Here is a 16,368-nt window from a genome sequence, read left to right as displayed (position 1 = left end):
TCCTAACAGAGCAGCGTTTGTGCTGCCAGACAGCTCCAGCTTTCAGGAAGTTCTTTACATTGACGCCAGGTGGGCCTCATCCTGTCTACTGAAGGGTCAAGCCCTGAGCCTGAAGCGACACTGGAAAACTCTCCCGTGGAAGAACCCTTCATTTTCTTGAAGGCCGTGCTCATGTGACAGCTTTTCCCAGGCTTTATGTCACCAGCAACTTTTAAAAATCCTCCAACTTTTTGAGTACTTCTCTGGCGGTCCAGTGGTGAAGACTCTGCCTTCCAATGCAGGGCATGTGGATTTGATGCCTGGTGGGGAGCTAAGATCCCCCATGCCTTGTAACCAAAAAACGTGAAACAGAGGCAGAAGCAGTTTTGTAACCATTCAACAGAGACTTTGAAAATGGTCCACATCAAAAAAATGTTTTAAAAAATTCAACTTTTTATTTTGAACAATTCTATACATACAGAAAAGTTGAAAGAGTACTAATAACACCTGGTATACCCTTCCCCTGCCTTTGCTGGCTGTTATCCTGTTGTCGTGTGTGCTTTATCTTTGCTGTATACACTGCTATGACTGGACTGTGTCCTCAAATGTGTATGCATGCTGGGGCCCTAACCCTCAATGTGACCGAGATAGGTCTTTGGGAAGTGATTAGATGAGGTCTTGAGGGTGGGCCCCCATGATGGGATTAGTGCCCTTTATACTAATTGCTGCCGAAGTTGATCTCCCTCTCCACCACACGAGGAACATGAAAAGCCAGAGCACTCTAACCAGGGACAGAATAGACCAGCATCTCAACCTTGGTTGCTGAGCCTCCAGAGTTGTGAGAAATCTGTTGTTTAAGTCACTCTTGTCTGTGGCATTTCATTATAGTGGCCTGATTAGACTAATATACTTTTTCATGACCATCTGAAAGTAAATTGCAAACATATTTCATTAAATATTTGACCATGGTTTTTTTTTTTTTTTGGCCTTGCTGTACAGCATGCCGTATCTTAGTTCCTGACCAGGGATCGAACCTGTGTCCCATGCAGTGGAAGCATGGAGTCCTAGCCACTGGACTGCCTGGGAAGTGCCTGAGCATGCCCTTTTTTTTTTTTTTTTTTAAATAAAGATACTCTGTGTAAACTACACTGCAAATAGCATACAGATAAGCTGTTGTACATAATATCTAATAGCTCATATTAAAACTTCCTTGGTTGCTCCCTAAATGACTAGCAACCCATCCCCCAAATTAATATCCTGTTAAGTGTATGTTGCATTTGTGTCCGTTGTCAAGAGCAGCCAAGTAAGTTGGCAGCCTGCCGTTTGTAATGTAGCTTCACAGGTGCTTAAGATAATTTAGTGCCTGCCTGTCCCGTGCTCATTCATGTCCAACTTTTTGTGACCCTGTGGACTGTAGACCCCCCAGGCTCCTCTGTCCTGGAAAATTTTCCAGGCAAGAATACTGGAGAGGATTGCCATTTCCTCCTCCAGGGGATCTTCCCGACCCAGGGACTGAACCCGTGTCTCGTGTGTCTTCCGCACTGGCAGGCGGGTTCTTGACCACTGCGCCACCGGGGAAATCCCTAGGGAAATGTAGTTTTCGACCTGGGAGCTCGCACAGCTGGCCCCAGCCCGGGCTGCTCAGCCCAGCACCCCAGGTGCTGACAGCGGAGCCTGTCCCGCAACCTAGAGGCTGCAACAGGCGGCAGCCCCCTCGCTCGGCACACGGCTCACATAAGCTGGAGTGCCGTTAATGTGTTGCCTGCCTCGTCACACTGCTGGCTTCTGTTGTGCTTGGGATAGCACAGTCACGGAGCATCTGCTGTGCCCAGCACTCGGCTTCATGCTTGCGTGCGAGATCTCTCAAAATCCTACCTGCGACAGCTCTGCGAGGATGTAGCTCTCCCTGTGTTATAAGCAGGAAATGGCACCAGAGGTTAAGTAATTTTCCTACTCAAACTCACAGGAAGTGACAGTCGAGCCAGGGTGTGGACCTAATTTTGACCCTACAAAGACTCCTGGCAAATGGCTTCAAGCTGGGCCAGTTTCTCATAGGTGGCATGTTCGAATCCTTACCAGGGCTGCTGACTTACCTTTGAACCTGGATTGTGGGCTTTCTTTTCATCCCCCGTGTTCAATTTTATGTGGTTTTAGTCTTGCCTTACTGCCTAGCTCCATTATCCAGTTACCAGCTGTTTGATGGTGCTCTTTCTATGAGTATTAGAAGCAGTAAATATAATTTCTCCTCTGAAAATTTCAGGATGTGCACCACTAGCATGACACATGGATTAATATGAAGAGCTGGGGCAGTTTTCTTGGGGTCCTTGTAGCATTTTCTAAAAATGTTTACTCACAAAGAAACTAGTCTCTGAACACAGCATAGTAGGACGGGAGTTTGGAAATTCTTTTTAAAATGAAAACATCCTTCAGAAAACGTGAGAACTCTGATTTCTAACAAATAACCTTGAGAAGTATCTTTAACTATAGGGACTTCCTGGTGGTCCAGTGGTTGAGAATCCACCAGCCAGTGCGGGGGACACAGGTTTGATCCCTGGTTGGGGAAGATCGCACATGCCTTGGAGCAGCTGAGTCTGGGCCACAGCAACTGAAGGCCCACGCTTAGAGCCCGTGGTCCACGGCAAGAGAAGCCACTGCCGTGAGAAGCCTGTGTGCAGCGACGAAGACCCAGTGTAGTCATAAATAAATTTAAAAAATTAAACTCTGGGTGGAAGTGATTTTGATGTAAAATGTGCTTATTTTTATAAACCTCAGTAGTACTTGAAAGAGTGTCATTTCAAAGGAACTCCCAGGCTACACACACTCACAATTGCTTTAATGACCTCATTCTAGTCGATTCTGGTCCACAGATGAAATTAAAAACTTTTTCAGACAGATAACTTACAAATGATCTAACTTTATCATCTATTTTTAAAGAGCCTGAAAGTGAAAAGTGTTAGTCGCTCAGTTGTGTCCAACTCTTTGCGACCCCATGGACTGTAGCCCCCCAGGCTCCTCTCTCCACGGAATTCTCCAGGCAGGAATATTGGAGTGGGTTGGTATTCCCTTCTTCAGGGGCTCTTCTGGACCCAGGGATTGAACCTGGATCTCCTGCATTGCAGACAGATTCTTTACCATCTGAGCCACCAGGGAAATCCAATTTTTAAAGAGCCTGCTGCTGCTGCTAAGTCGTTTGAGTCGTTTCGGACTCTGTGCGACCCCATAGACGGCAGCCTACCAGGCTCCCCCGTCCCTGGGGTTCTCCATGCAAGACCACTGGAGTGGGTTGCCATTTCCTTCTAACCACACCTAAAAAGATAGCATGGTTGTTTGAAAGCAGTAGTGTTTGGATGTTTTTATGGTTAACACATTTGATCATATCTTAAAACTCTGCTGAGCACATGAATTAGGATTATGTTCAGCTTTGAGAGACAAGACTGACCTTGATATTCTTTTCTGAATGTGTCTGGTCCAGACACGGTGGCTCCCCGTGAGTCCCGTGGGTCCTCCCAGACCCAGGCTCCTGCCTCACAGGGGGTTGAAATCAGTTACATCAGAATCTGGAGGGTGAGGCGCGAGTATTGCGTTAGGCTTCTGGATGTATTACAGTTTGTCAGTGCTCATCCTGAAAGGTGGAGTCCAGAATGGCGCTAGTCTCTTCCCTAGCAGAGGAGCGTCACTGGAGCAGGGGGCTGCCTCCGCTCACTGCCCCTGCGTAGGCCCGTTCCTCCTCCCGCCATCGTGTCTGTGCTCTGCCAGCAGGAGGCAGCAGGGGGAAAAGAGACCATCTTTTCCCTGAGGACACTTTCCAGGGTGGCACACCATTTCTACTTACAGGCTGGGGACCAGAACTTAGGCCAAAGACCATGCCCCACTGCTGACAAGTAGGCTATTCTTTGAGCAGCCATGTGCCCAGTAAAAATTCAGAGGGCATTTTGGTGAGGAAGAAGGAGTGAGCGGAAATGGCGGCATTTGGCAGGCTTTGCCGATTTATAGCTCAAATAGAGCTACAGTCACTTCCAAGACTCAGGACTTCGTTAAAAAGGCAGTAATGGTAGGAGGTATTCTAGTTTGCTAAGGCTACCATGGAAATCCCCCGGCAGTCCAGCGGTTAGGACTCCGTGCTTCCACTGCAGGGGACCCCGGTTTGATCCCTGGTTGGGGAACTAAGATCCTTTTGCCACACAAAAGAATTAGAGCCATCCTTGTTTATTCTCACAAGATCCCAGGGCACTGAGGTCCTGCATGCCTTGCAGCATGGCCAAAAAAACAAACCAAAGCAAAGCAAGCAAGCAAAGTATCAGGGCTTCCCTGGTGGTCCAGTGGTTAAGAATCTGCCTTACAATGCAAGGGACACCGGTTCGATCCCTGGTCCGGGAAGATCCCACATGCCGCGGGGCAGTTAAGCCCATGTGCCACAACTGGTGAAGCCCGAGGGCCTAGAGACTGTTCCGCAGCAAGAGAAGCCACCACAATGAGAAGCCTGAGCACCCAGCTAGAAAGTAGTCCTCACTCACGGCAACTAGAGAAGGCCCGTGTATAGCAATGAAGACCCACCGCAGCCAAAGAATAAATAAATAAATCTAAAAAAGAAAATCCTAAACACCCCCTGCCCCCCGCAAAAAAAACCGTATCACAAACTTGTGGCTTAACAAAAACGCATGGTCTCCCAGTTCAAGAGGCTAGAAGTCTGGGAGCAAGGTGTCAGGAGGGTGGGCCTCTCCCGGGTACTGGTGGTCAGTGGCCCTCTCTGGCCTCCCTTGGCTTGAAGATGTAACCCCCCCACCCCCCGCCATGCTTGGCCTTCATGCTCACGTGGCCTCTTCCCGTGTGTGTGTCTAGGTCCAGATTTTCCCTTTTTGTAAGGACACCGGTCGTATTGGTGACAGGCCCATTCTATTCCAGTATAATCTCATCTTAACCTAACTAAGGACATCTCAATGGCACTATTTCCACATGAGATCACCTTCCCTAGTGCTGGGGGTTAGGACTTCAACATCGGAACCTTGGGGAGCCGCAATTCAACCCAAAACAAGGGAAGATTGCAGAGAACTCAATTTCAGAATGACTTTTCAAAAGCAGTGGCCCTCCTGGGACTTCCCTGGTGGTCCAGTGCCTTCCAATGCAGGGGGTGTGGGTTCGATCCCTGGTCGGGAAACGAAGGTCCTACATGCCTCAGGGCCACAAAACCGAAACATAAAGCAGAAGTGATATTGTAAAAAATTCAACAAGTCTTTTAAAATGGTCCACATCAAGAAAAGAAAATCTTAAACAAATACAACCCATGCAAAAGCAATGGCCCCTTAGGGCCTCCAGGGCGACTGCCCTGCCTGGCCCGGTCACCTGCCCTGCACTTCACTGTGGCGGCAGCAGGGGGCAGCGCTGCACCGCCTGCTGGAGCTCGCTCTCAGGCCACCCGTGGCTGCTGGAAGCCGTTGAAACTGCCGAAGGTTCACTGTGGTCTCCTTGGGCATCCCCACCCCCGCCCCAGAGCCTTCACTGGCATCAAGACCTATGAATCAAGGAGAGAGGAAGTGGGTCAGACAAGCACGGCCCGTGTGGGTGTGCAGAGCAGGTTGGTGAGAAGAGGAAGCAGAGGGGAAGGAGGGCTTCTCAGGGCCCCAGCTCTGGGGCAAGGAGAGTGCCTGGGAGAGACGGGGGGAGGTGGGGGGCGGAGGGCAGATAAAGGGGGCCCGAGCTCGGCTTTGCTGCCCGCTCCGTCCAGCCTTTCTGCTTCTAGGGGCCAATCCTGTTCCCAGTCTAGGAGGAGAGTCGGCTCCCCCAGACCCAGCCTGGTGGGCAGGCTGATGAAGGGCCCAACTGCTGGATGTCCCATCTTCCAGCCATCATTCCTGCATTTCCTGTTGTAATTCTTGTTCGATTGCTGTATTTCTGCACCTAGAAAGAAGGAGATAATTCGCAAGGAATTACTGAAGGCCCATTATGTGCTGTGACTTTCAAAAGAACTGTGAAGCAGCTGGGCAGACGCCACTGGTTGCTGTTCAGTTGCTAAGTCGTGTCCAACTCTTTCCACCCCAGTGAACTGCAGTACGCCAGCCTTCCCTGTTCTTCACTATCTTCCCGAGTTTGCTCAAACTCATGTCCATTGAGTCAATGATGCCATCCAACCATCTCATCCTCTGTCACCTCCTTCTCCCCTTGCCCTCATTTTTTCCCAGCATCAGGGTCTTTTCCGGTGAGTCGGCTCAGGTGGCATCAGGCAGCCAAAGTATTGGAGCTTCAGCTTCAGCATCAGTCCTTCTAATTCAGTACTGATTTCTTTTAGGATTGACTAGTTTGAGTTCCTTGAAGTCCAAGGAACTCTCAAGAGTCTTCTCCAGCACCACACAGTTTGAAAGCATCAGTTCTTTGGTGCTCAGCCTTCTTTGTGGTCCAGCTCTCATATCTGTACATGACCACCTACTTGGAGTGGACAGAATTAAACAGCTCAGCACCGAGGACCAGGGGTCTGCCCTTCTGTGTGGCCTGTTCTTTTTAAAAACTTTTATTGGAGTACAGTTGATTTACAATGTTGTATTAGTTTCCACTTTATGGCACACGGATTCAGTCATATATATATATACATATATACATACATATATCCACTCTTTTTTAGGTTTTCCTAGAGACATTACTTTGCCAACAAAGGTCTGTCTAGTCAAGGCTGTGGTTTTTCCTGTGGTCATGTATGGATGTGAGATGTGAGACTGTGAAGAAGGCTGAGCGCCGAAGAATTGATGCTTTTGAACTGTGGTGTTGGAGAAGACTCTTGAGAGTCCCTTGGACTGCAAGGAGATCCAACCAGTCCATTCTGAAGGAGATCAGCCCTGGGATTTCTTTGGAAGGAATGATGCTAAAGCTGAAACTCCAGTACTTTGGCCACCTCATGCGAAGAGTTGACTCATTGGAAAAGACTCTGATGCTGGGAGGGATTGGGGGCGAGAGGAGAAGGGGACGACAGAGGATGAGATGGTGGATGGCATCACCGACTCGATGGACGTGAATCTGAGTGAACTCCAGGAGTTGGTGATGGACAGGGAGGCCTGGTGTGCTGCGATTCATGGAGTCGCAAAGAGTCGGACACGACTGAGCGACTGATCTGATCTGATCTGATAGACGTCATTGCAGAGCATTGAATAGAGTTCCCTGCGCTATACAGAAGGTTCTTATCAGTTATCTATCTTATGTATAGCAGTGTGCATATGGCAATTCCAACCTCCCAGTTATCCCCTCCCCCCACAGAATATTCTTGACACTCTTTGGATTTTGCCTTCATACTCTTCTATTTTCCAAAGGAATAACTATGTGACTAAAAAGGTCATGAATTTATTGTATACATGAAAGTATGAAGAAAAATGATCTAGAATCCTTACAAGTCAAGGATTCAGTGTCTCTTCCCTACTTACTTGTATCTGTACATAATTTTTTGTAGTTTTATCTAAAGATTTCATACATATAGTTTAAAAAGTCAAATAATTCTTCTCTTCTTTGCTTTTAAAATTCTTATTGTATAAGTTTCAGGTGTACAGTATTGTAGTTCAACATCTGTATGTGCTCCAGAATGGCCTCTCACCATCCAGTGGACCCCCTCTATCCACTCTGCCTCCCAGGCCCTCCTCTGATAAACAGTAAGCTGTTCTCTGTATCAGTTTGTTGTTGCTTATTTTTAGTTTCCATGTATGAGTGAAATCATGCAGTATTTGTCTTTCTCCATCTGACATTTCACGTAGCATAATACCTTCAAAGTCCATTCCTGTTATTGCAAATGGCAGGATTTCATTCTTCTTTATGGATGAACGATATCAATAATGGCTGAATAATCATAATCCATTGTATAAATATACCACATCTTCTTTATCCATCGATCCATCAATGGACACGTAGGTTGTTTGCATATATAAAGAGTCAAAAATAGTTCTTACCAAGTTTGTTGCGAAAACCTCTCTCCTACCATTTCCCTCTATCTAGGAACAGCCAGGCTCATCTCTCACAGCAGATTATGTTGGTATTTTCCTCCAGGTCTCTAAATAATGGGCTTATATCACCACACTCTGATTTTTCACTCAGGCATTACACTTGGTCCTCCATATAGCCAGGGTTCCGCAACTATGGATTCAACCAACCATGGATTGAAAATGTTAAAAAAAAAAAAAAATTCCAGGGACTTCCCTGGGTTAAGACTCTACACTTCGACTGCAGGGGACACGGGTTCGATTCCTGATCAGGGAACTAAGATCCCACATGCTGTGGGGCAACTAAGCCTGTGTGCTACAACCGCTGAGCCTGTGCACCCCGCGAAAGGCCCCACACGGCACCAGGAAGACCCCGCTCGCTGCAGCTAAGGCCTGACACAGCCAAATAATAGTTTTAAAAATCTGGATTTAAAAAATCACATAAATGTGAGACCCTTAAAAAAAAAAAAAAAAGTAAACGTGTGTTTCAGTCTGTGACGCCTTTACCTAGTCTGTTTTTGTGTCTTTATGTATTTCCTCCTGCTGGCACTTCGCTGAAATGTAATCAACGTACAGTGAACGGCATGTGTTCCAAATGAACAGTCGCATCAACTTGATGTGTGTATACACCTGTGACATCATTGTCACAACTACGATGAATATTTCATCATCCACACAAGTTTCCTTGTGTCCCTTGTTATTTCCCCCATCCCCAGGCAACCACTGACCTGCTGTGTCCATAGAGTAGGCTACGTTGTCTAGGATTTTTCATAAATGAACTCATACAGTAAGCACTGCTTTTTCCTTGTATTACCATAGTGATTCTGAGATTTGTCTGTGCTGCACTTATTAATGGTTCATTTCTTTATATTACTGAGAATTAGTTCATTGAACGGATGGATCGGTTCACCTGCTGAGGAGCATTTGGGTTGCCCCCAGTTTTTGGCTGTTACACATAGAGCTGCTACAAACATTTATGTGCAAGTCTTCAAACATTAAAAAAAATGTCGGCGGTGTTGAGTCTTTGAGGAAGCACAGAGGCTCTTTGTTTCTGTGCTTGGGCTTTCTCCAGTTGCAGGAAGCGAGGGCTACTCTCCAGCTGCGGTGTTCAGGCTTCTCGTTGCTGTGGCTTCTCTTGTTGTGGGGCATGGGCTTCAGTGGTTGCGGCGTGCAGACTCTGGAAGTGCGTGGGCTCAGTAGCTGAGGCACACTGGCCTGGTTGCCCCAAGGCGTGTGGGATTCCATTCCTGAACCAGGGTGGAACCCGTGTCCCCTTCTTTGGCAGGCAGGTTCTTAACCACTGGAGCACCACTCGCTCTATGAGTCTTTGTGTGAGTATGTTTTCAAGGTTTGTTTTCATTTGGTTTTTTAGGTAAATGCCTGGGAGAGGAATGGCTGAGTCAAATGGTAGTTGCAAGTTTAAATATGCTTAGGTAACCACCAAACCATTGTCCAAAGTGGTTGTAACATTTTATATTCCCAACAGCAGTGTATAAGCATTCTAGTTGCTCCATTTTCTTGCTAACACTTGTTGTGGCCAGTCTTCTTATTATGCTGTACTCTTGAGAGTCCCTTGGACTGCAAGAAGATCCAACCAGTCCATCCTAAAGGAGATCAGTCCTGGGTGTTCATTGGAAGGACTGATGTTGAAGCTGAAACTCCAGTACTTTGGCCACCTCATGCGAAGAGCTGACTCACTTGAAAAGACCCTGATGCTGGGAAAGATTGAGGGCAGGGGGAGAAGGGGACGACAGAGGATGAGATGGTTGGATGGCATCACCGACTCGATGGACATGGGTTTGGGTAAACTCCGGGAGTTGGTGATGGACAGGGAGGCCTGGCATGCTGCGGTTCACGGGGTCGCAAAGAGTCAGACACGACTGAGCGACTGAACTGAACTGAACTGAATAAGTAATGATATTTAGCATCTTTATGTGTTTACGGGAATCCATGAGTCTTTAAAGTACTATTTGAAATCTTTTGCTCATTTTTTATTTGTGTTTTTTTACTTTTTGTTACACTATAGGCGTTTTTGCAATGTGAGAATTTTATTTTTTCTCTTTAATAATTGAATTATTATACTTATATCATCAAATTCACCCTTTTAATGAGTACAGTTCAGTGGTTTTTAGCATATTCACAAAGCTGTGGAAACTGTCACCACTATTTAACTCTAAATGTTTTCATTACCCTGCAAAAAAAATCCCCAGACTCATTAGCAAGCACTCCCCCATCCTCTTCCTCCCAACCCCAGACAACCAATCAGTAATCTACTTTCTGTGTCTACTATATCAAATGGACCTTTGATATAAATGGAATCATACAATGTGTGACATTTTGTGACTGGCTCCTTTCATTTAGCATAATGTTTTCAAGTTTCAGCTATGCCTTCATATGAGTCAGCACTTCATTCCCTTTTAAAAAAAAATACTTATTTTCATTTGTTTATTTGGCTGTGCCTGGTGTTAGCTGTGGCATGGGGGGGTCTAGTTCCTTGACCAGGAATCAAATCTGGGCCCTTCGTATTCTGAGTATGGAGTCTTAGCCACTGGACCACCAGGCAAGTCCCTTCATTCCTTCTTGTGACTGAGTAGTATTCCACTTTATGGGTATACCACATTTTATTTATCTGTTCATCAGTTACTGGACATTTGAAATTTCCCCCCCTCCCACTTTCTGGCTATTGTAAACAACGGGGTTATGAACATTCAGGTACAAGTTTTTGTATGAACATACGTTTACAGTTCTCCTGAGTATGTTCCTTGTAGTGGAATTGATGGGTCATGTGGTAATTCTGTGTTTAACTTTCTGAGAAACCACCAAATTGTTTTCCAAAGCAGCTGTACCAGTTTGTATTCCCACTAGCAGCTTCTGAGAGTTCCAATCCCTTCACATTCCGAACAACACTTGTTATTGTTTTTTAATTCTAGCCATCCTGGTGGGTGTGATGTGGTACCTCATTGTGGTTCTGGTGTGCGTCACCTCAGTGACTAAGGATGTTGAACATTTTTTCTTATGCTTCTTGGCCATTTGTATATCTTCTTTGGAGGAATGTCTATTCAAAACCTTTGCTCACTTTTAATTGGATTATTTGTCATTTTACGGTTAAGTTGTGTATTTGTATATTTTAGATGCAAGTCCTTTGTCTGATATATTTGTTGGGGATATTTTGTCCTTGTCTGTGACTGGCCTTTTATTTTTTGTAATGGTGTCTTTTAAAGAAGACACAAGTTTATAATGTTGCTGTAACCCAGTTTATCAGTTTTCTCTTTTGCATTTTGTGCTCTTATGTTCTAAGAAACCTTTGCCTAACTCAGGGATACAAAGGTGTTCTCCCATGTGTTCTTCGAGACATTGTATAGTTTCAGGTCTTTACATTTAGGATTGCGATCTGCTCAAGTTCATTTTTATATAAGGTATGTGGTACGCGTCATGTTTGACATTGAGTATATTTCCAATTATTTTTTTGTTCTGTATTATTGCATATAGATCCATGCTTCATGTTTATTTCATATTTCGTATGAGGAAGAAATATGAAATTTCCCTGTTTTTTCCCTTCTCTTCACTGTATTCCACACTATCCTATACCCCTTATAGGGATGGTTTTATGGTTTTTGTTTTCTGTTCTTTTTTTTTTTTTTTTTGAGAGAGAAAAGATATATAGAGATTTTATTAATACAGAATATACTTTTGACTCAATCCTGCCGCATTGCTTTCCCTATATCCTTGCCAACAATTGGTATTATCTAACTTTGATTTTAATTTTTTTTTGCCAACCTGTGAAAGAATGTGTCATAGTTTTATTTTTGATTTCTCTAATTGCTAGAGAGTTTAAGTATTTCTTCACAGACTTGTTAACTATTCAGATTTCCCTTGTATGAGTTGCCAATCATGGCTGTATACATTTCTCTATTGACATTTTTCTATAATTCCTCTATTTTTCTCCTTGCTTTGCAAAAATTCCTTGTATATGCTACATTAGAATTCCTTAATTGTTTATTTTATTCATGAAATTAAATATTATATTCAATTTCAGTTTGTCAGTTTTATTTATTTCTAAATTTTTATCTTTGTGCTACACAGCATGTGGGATCTTAATTCCCTGATCATAGCCCCTGCATTGGATGTGATCTTAACCACTGGACTGCCAGGGAAGTTCCAATTCTTGTCAGTTTTAGACACTGCAAATATTTTCTCCCAACTTCTCCCCCATCTGTTAACTCTATGGTATTGTTTATTAAACAAAAGTCTTTCTCTTTTTTCCGCTGTGCCATGCAGCTTGCGGGATCTTAGTTCCCTGATCAGGGATTGAACCCAGGGCCACGGCAGTGGAAGTGCTGAGCCCTAACCACTGAATCAGCCGGGAAGTCCTGAGAGCTCTCATTTTTATGTGGTTGAATCCATAATTTTTTCACCTATAATCTATACTTTTAAACCTTTACTCCCTCAAAGTAAAAAAGATGTCTCCTACATATTCATCTCTTAGCTTTAGAGTTTTATTTTACACATGTAGATCCCCTGGAGAAGGAAAGGGCAACACACTCCAGTATTCTTACCTGGGGAATCCCTTGGACAGAGGAGCCTGGAAGCCTACAGTCCATGGGATCGCAGAGAGTCGGACACGACTGAGCGACTAAACAGCAACAGCAACAATTTACTGTTAGGTAAGGGCTGTGGGATGGGGATCCAACCTGAAATTTCCTACCCTGTTTTCCCAGCTGTAGGTGCTAAACGTCACGAGCAGGGCAGCAAGGAGGCCAGGGATCAGCAGAGGGGAGTGGGGGTTGGGGGCCCCTGAGTGTGACCTGGTGGTGGTCTTCTCCAGCAACCCTAAGCTGCCAGGGCTGAGAGTTGGATAAAGAGGACATGAGGACTTTTCAGGTGTCAGAGTTGGAGGGCCAGGAGGGAAGGGCGTTCAGGGCTTCGCAGGGCCGGAAGTGCGCCCGATGGCCAGCAATGCTGTGGGCGGAAAGGCGGATCTTTGGTTCCTGCAGGGGTGGGCAGGTGCTGGAGACACAGGAACAGACTTCAGTTATAATAAGTGACACTGTGAGCGGGCAGCTGAGTGTGTGGGCTCTCACCCAGTGTGAGTGTGACGGGGAAGCTTTCACCCGTCTCACACACGGGCCAGGGCAGCCTGATGGCAGAGGAGGCGCTTGGGGTGATGCCTGTTGGGGTTAGGTCCAGTGGCAGCCGCCCTTCCATAGGGGAAGGTTGGGTTGTCCTGAACAGGCCCCTCAGGTCAGGCAGATGGCGCCCCTTCACCCCAGGCCACAGTGGCCGGGGGCAGGAAGCAGAGGGATTGGATAGATCCCGCCCTGGGATGGAGATCAGGGATGGCGCAGAGGAGCCACCCAGAGTGGGTTTGTTCCAGTGGAAGCGGATGGCGAGCTCACCAGCTGCAGCCGGCTGCCAGGCTGCTCAGGAGATGCCAGCCTCTTGACATGGTGACAGACGGGCTGGGCTCCTCGAAGACTCCCTTGTGTGATAACACTGCCTGGAGAACATCTTCTCCATCAGGGAGAGGCAGAGGAAGAGAGAGCCAGACTGGGAAGTCCCGCCTTCACCCAGAAGTGACATTTCTTTGTCTGCACGGAGTCACGTGGCTCTGCCTCCAGGGAGGGGGAGGCAGAGGGAAGGGGGAGGGGTGGGGCGGGCTGGAGGGCACCTGGCGGGCAGGGCTTGTCCACACAGGGTGTGAGGGGCTGTGTCCCCATTCAGGACTGGCTGCCCCTGGGCCTGCCCCGGAGGAGGGCTGGCAGGACCGGCTGGGGAGGAGAGAGGGGGAGGAGGGTTAGGGCTCCCCACGCTGCCTGAGGAGGGGCCACACGCCACCCTGGGCCCCTTCCATGCTGTGTAGCTGTAGTGAATGTCCCTTCCTGCCCCTTCTCACTAAGAGCCTTGCAAAAGACCCACACAGAGAGAGGAAGGGACCCCAAGAACGAACCAAGATGGGTTAGGGGCCATGTTTCACTGACTTCTCCCTTCTCTTCTCTTCATCCCACGTTCTCTACAGTGTGGATGGATGTCTGGGGCCACCAGGAAAGTAGCAAATGGTGTGTGCTAAGTGTGTGCAGGGTGGGTGTGGGGACAAGGCCCCTGTCCCTGGGGAGACAGGACTTGGGGTTGCCAGGCCCGCCCCGGCCCTTCTGTGGGTGCCCTTGTCATTGGCTTTTCCCTGTGAGGTCACCCCCTTGGGTTCCCACTTGGTAGCTGAGGAAAGTGGGGCTTGGGTCATTGAAGGTCCTGGCCCAAGGTCACCGGCCCTACCCCCTCAACCTTGGCGAGTCCTCGGCTGAGCCTGCCCCATGTAACCACAGTGGACACTGTCAGGAGAGCAAAATCAAGTGTAAAATCCCTCAAGCCCCCAGAAGGGGAAAACGAGAGGCCCTGTGCCCCTAGAGCGACCCAGGAAATGCGATGTGAAAACCCAGGCAGCGGGGGTGGGGGCCCAGGGCTTGGGGCCCAGGGTGTCAGCGGGTGGAAACAGGATGTGAGCAGAGAGGGGGCCGTGAGAAGCAAGGTGGCTCCCAGCAAAGGCAGCCACCTGGCGCACTGTGTTCTGATCACGGAAAAAGAGCCTGGGCCGTGTGGGAGTGGTCACATCCTGCTCCCTGCCAGGCCTCCCCCGCCCACCTGGCTCCTCGGCTGGGGGTAGGGGGGCCGGCAGGCAAGGACAGGGCCTTGCCCTGTGGAGGGATGGGGATTCAATCTTAACAAGGACTCCTAGATCCCCAGGAAGGCCTGGTATCCAATGGTGAAAGCAAAAATGAAGGAAGAACATCGGGTGGACAGCGCACTGGTCCACCCAGCCCACGCTGATGGAGGACCCGCCAGGGCCAGGCCTGAGCAGGGAGCAGGGAAAGTGAAACTGCAGGGCCCACGCTGACTTCAGGGAGGCCCAAGTGTTGGGAGGGCAGAAGTGAGCCTGGGCTCTGTGAGACCCTGGGTTTAGCCTGAGGATCTGGAAAGGCTTCCTGGAAGAGGGGAGACCTAAGAGGAGTCTGGAAGGCGGGTTAAAGGCATCCCAGGCAGGGTCAGCCAGCACAGGGCGCTGAGCTGTGTGGTCCAGTGTCACTGTGGGCCTCTTTTTGCCCATGTGGCCAGAATCTACCTGCTTGGCCTGCTCAGGGCCTCCGGTCTCCTCTCTGGCCTGGTCACTCACTAGCATTAACACCAGCATTCTCTTTCCCCGTCAGAGCTGCCCCCACTCCCGCATACCCCAGCAAACCTTGGGCCTCCCCCCAGCACATACTGCCCCACCCGCCACTCCGTGGTGACAGCCATGGGAGTGTCACCTCTGAGGCTCCTGCGAAGTCATGTCAGCCTCCTGGTGGCTCAGCGCCTTTCCTTGGTTTATGACCAGACTTTTTCTCCTAGAGTGTTTCATACATATTTATGTTCATATAGCATACAGAACTTTCTCTTTTTTTAATAGAAATGGTATCATGTTGCATGACCCTTCATTTGCAATTCACTCTTTTCACGTTGTCTTGGAGCTTGTTCCTTTTTACTTATGTATGTAACTCCTGGCTGTGTCGGGTTTAGTGGTGGGCCGCGGGCTCTCTTCGCTGTGGCGTGCGAGAGCTTTCTGTGCAGCAGTGGGCGCTCTAGTTGTGGCATGATGGCTTCGTTGCCCCGTGGCATGTGGGGTCCTAGTCCCCTGGTGAGGGATCCAACCCGTGTTCCATACATTGGAAGGCAGACTCAATGATTAGACCACCAGGGAAGTCCCTGGAAGCTTGTTCTGTATTTCTGTAGTAGATTAACCTCACTGGTCTTTTAATGCTTAGGAATTGTAGAAACTGAGTGTCCCATTTCACCCAGTACAGATACTTGCTGCACTGGAAATCTTGGTACAGTTCTCTCTTTTCAGAGTGACATCCAGAAGAGGGGTTGGAGTCAAAGGGCATGTGCTTCCCACATTTGGATAGGTTCTGCCCAGTCACCCTCTAAAAATACCAAGCTGCACTCCCACCAAGAAGGCACAAGGTTACTCATCGACCCACCCCACTCCCAGCACTGAATGTGTGCCAACCTGGTGGGAGAATAATGCCCTGACATCCTTTCCATGGGGACAGCGTGTTTCTCATGCTTCTTGGGCATTTGCATTTCTTAGCCCTTGAATTATTTTATTTTTTGAAAATTCTATTAAAAAATTAAAAAAATTATCTTAGCTGTGCAGGGTCTTAGTTATGGCGTACGGGATCTTTGATCTCTGTTAGTTTTCGCATGGGGGCTCTAGTTCCCTGACCCAGGATCAAACCTGGGCCCCCTGCATGGGGAGTGCAGTGTCTTAGCCCCTGGACCACTAGGGAAGTCCCTTTGATCTGTGAATCCTATGTTGCGGTTCTTTGACTTTTCTTACTCACTTGTGGAGAGTCTCACATAAAGGTGTGTGCCTCGCCTCCCCCACACTCCCTTGTCTCCTTCCCTGGTT

This window comes from Bubalus bubalis, chromosome 12 (assembly GCF_019923935.1).
Source record: "Bubalus bubalis isolate 160015118507 breed Murrah chromosome 12, NDDB_SH_1, whole genome shotgun sequence".
Taxonomy (NCBI): Eukaryota; Metazoa; Chordata; class Mammalia; order Artiodactyla; family Bovidae; genus Bubalus; species Bubalus bubalis.
This window is presented reverse-complemented; position numbering follows the sequence as displayed.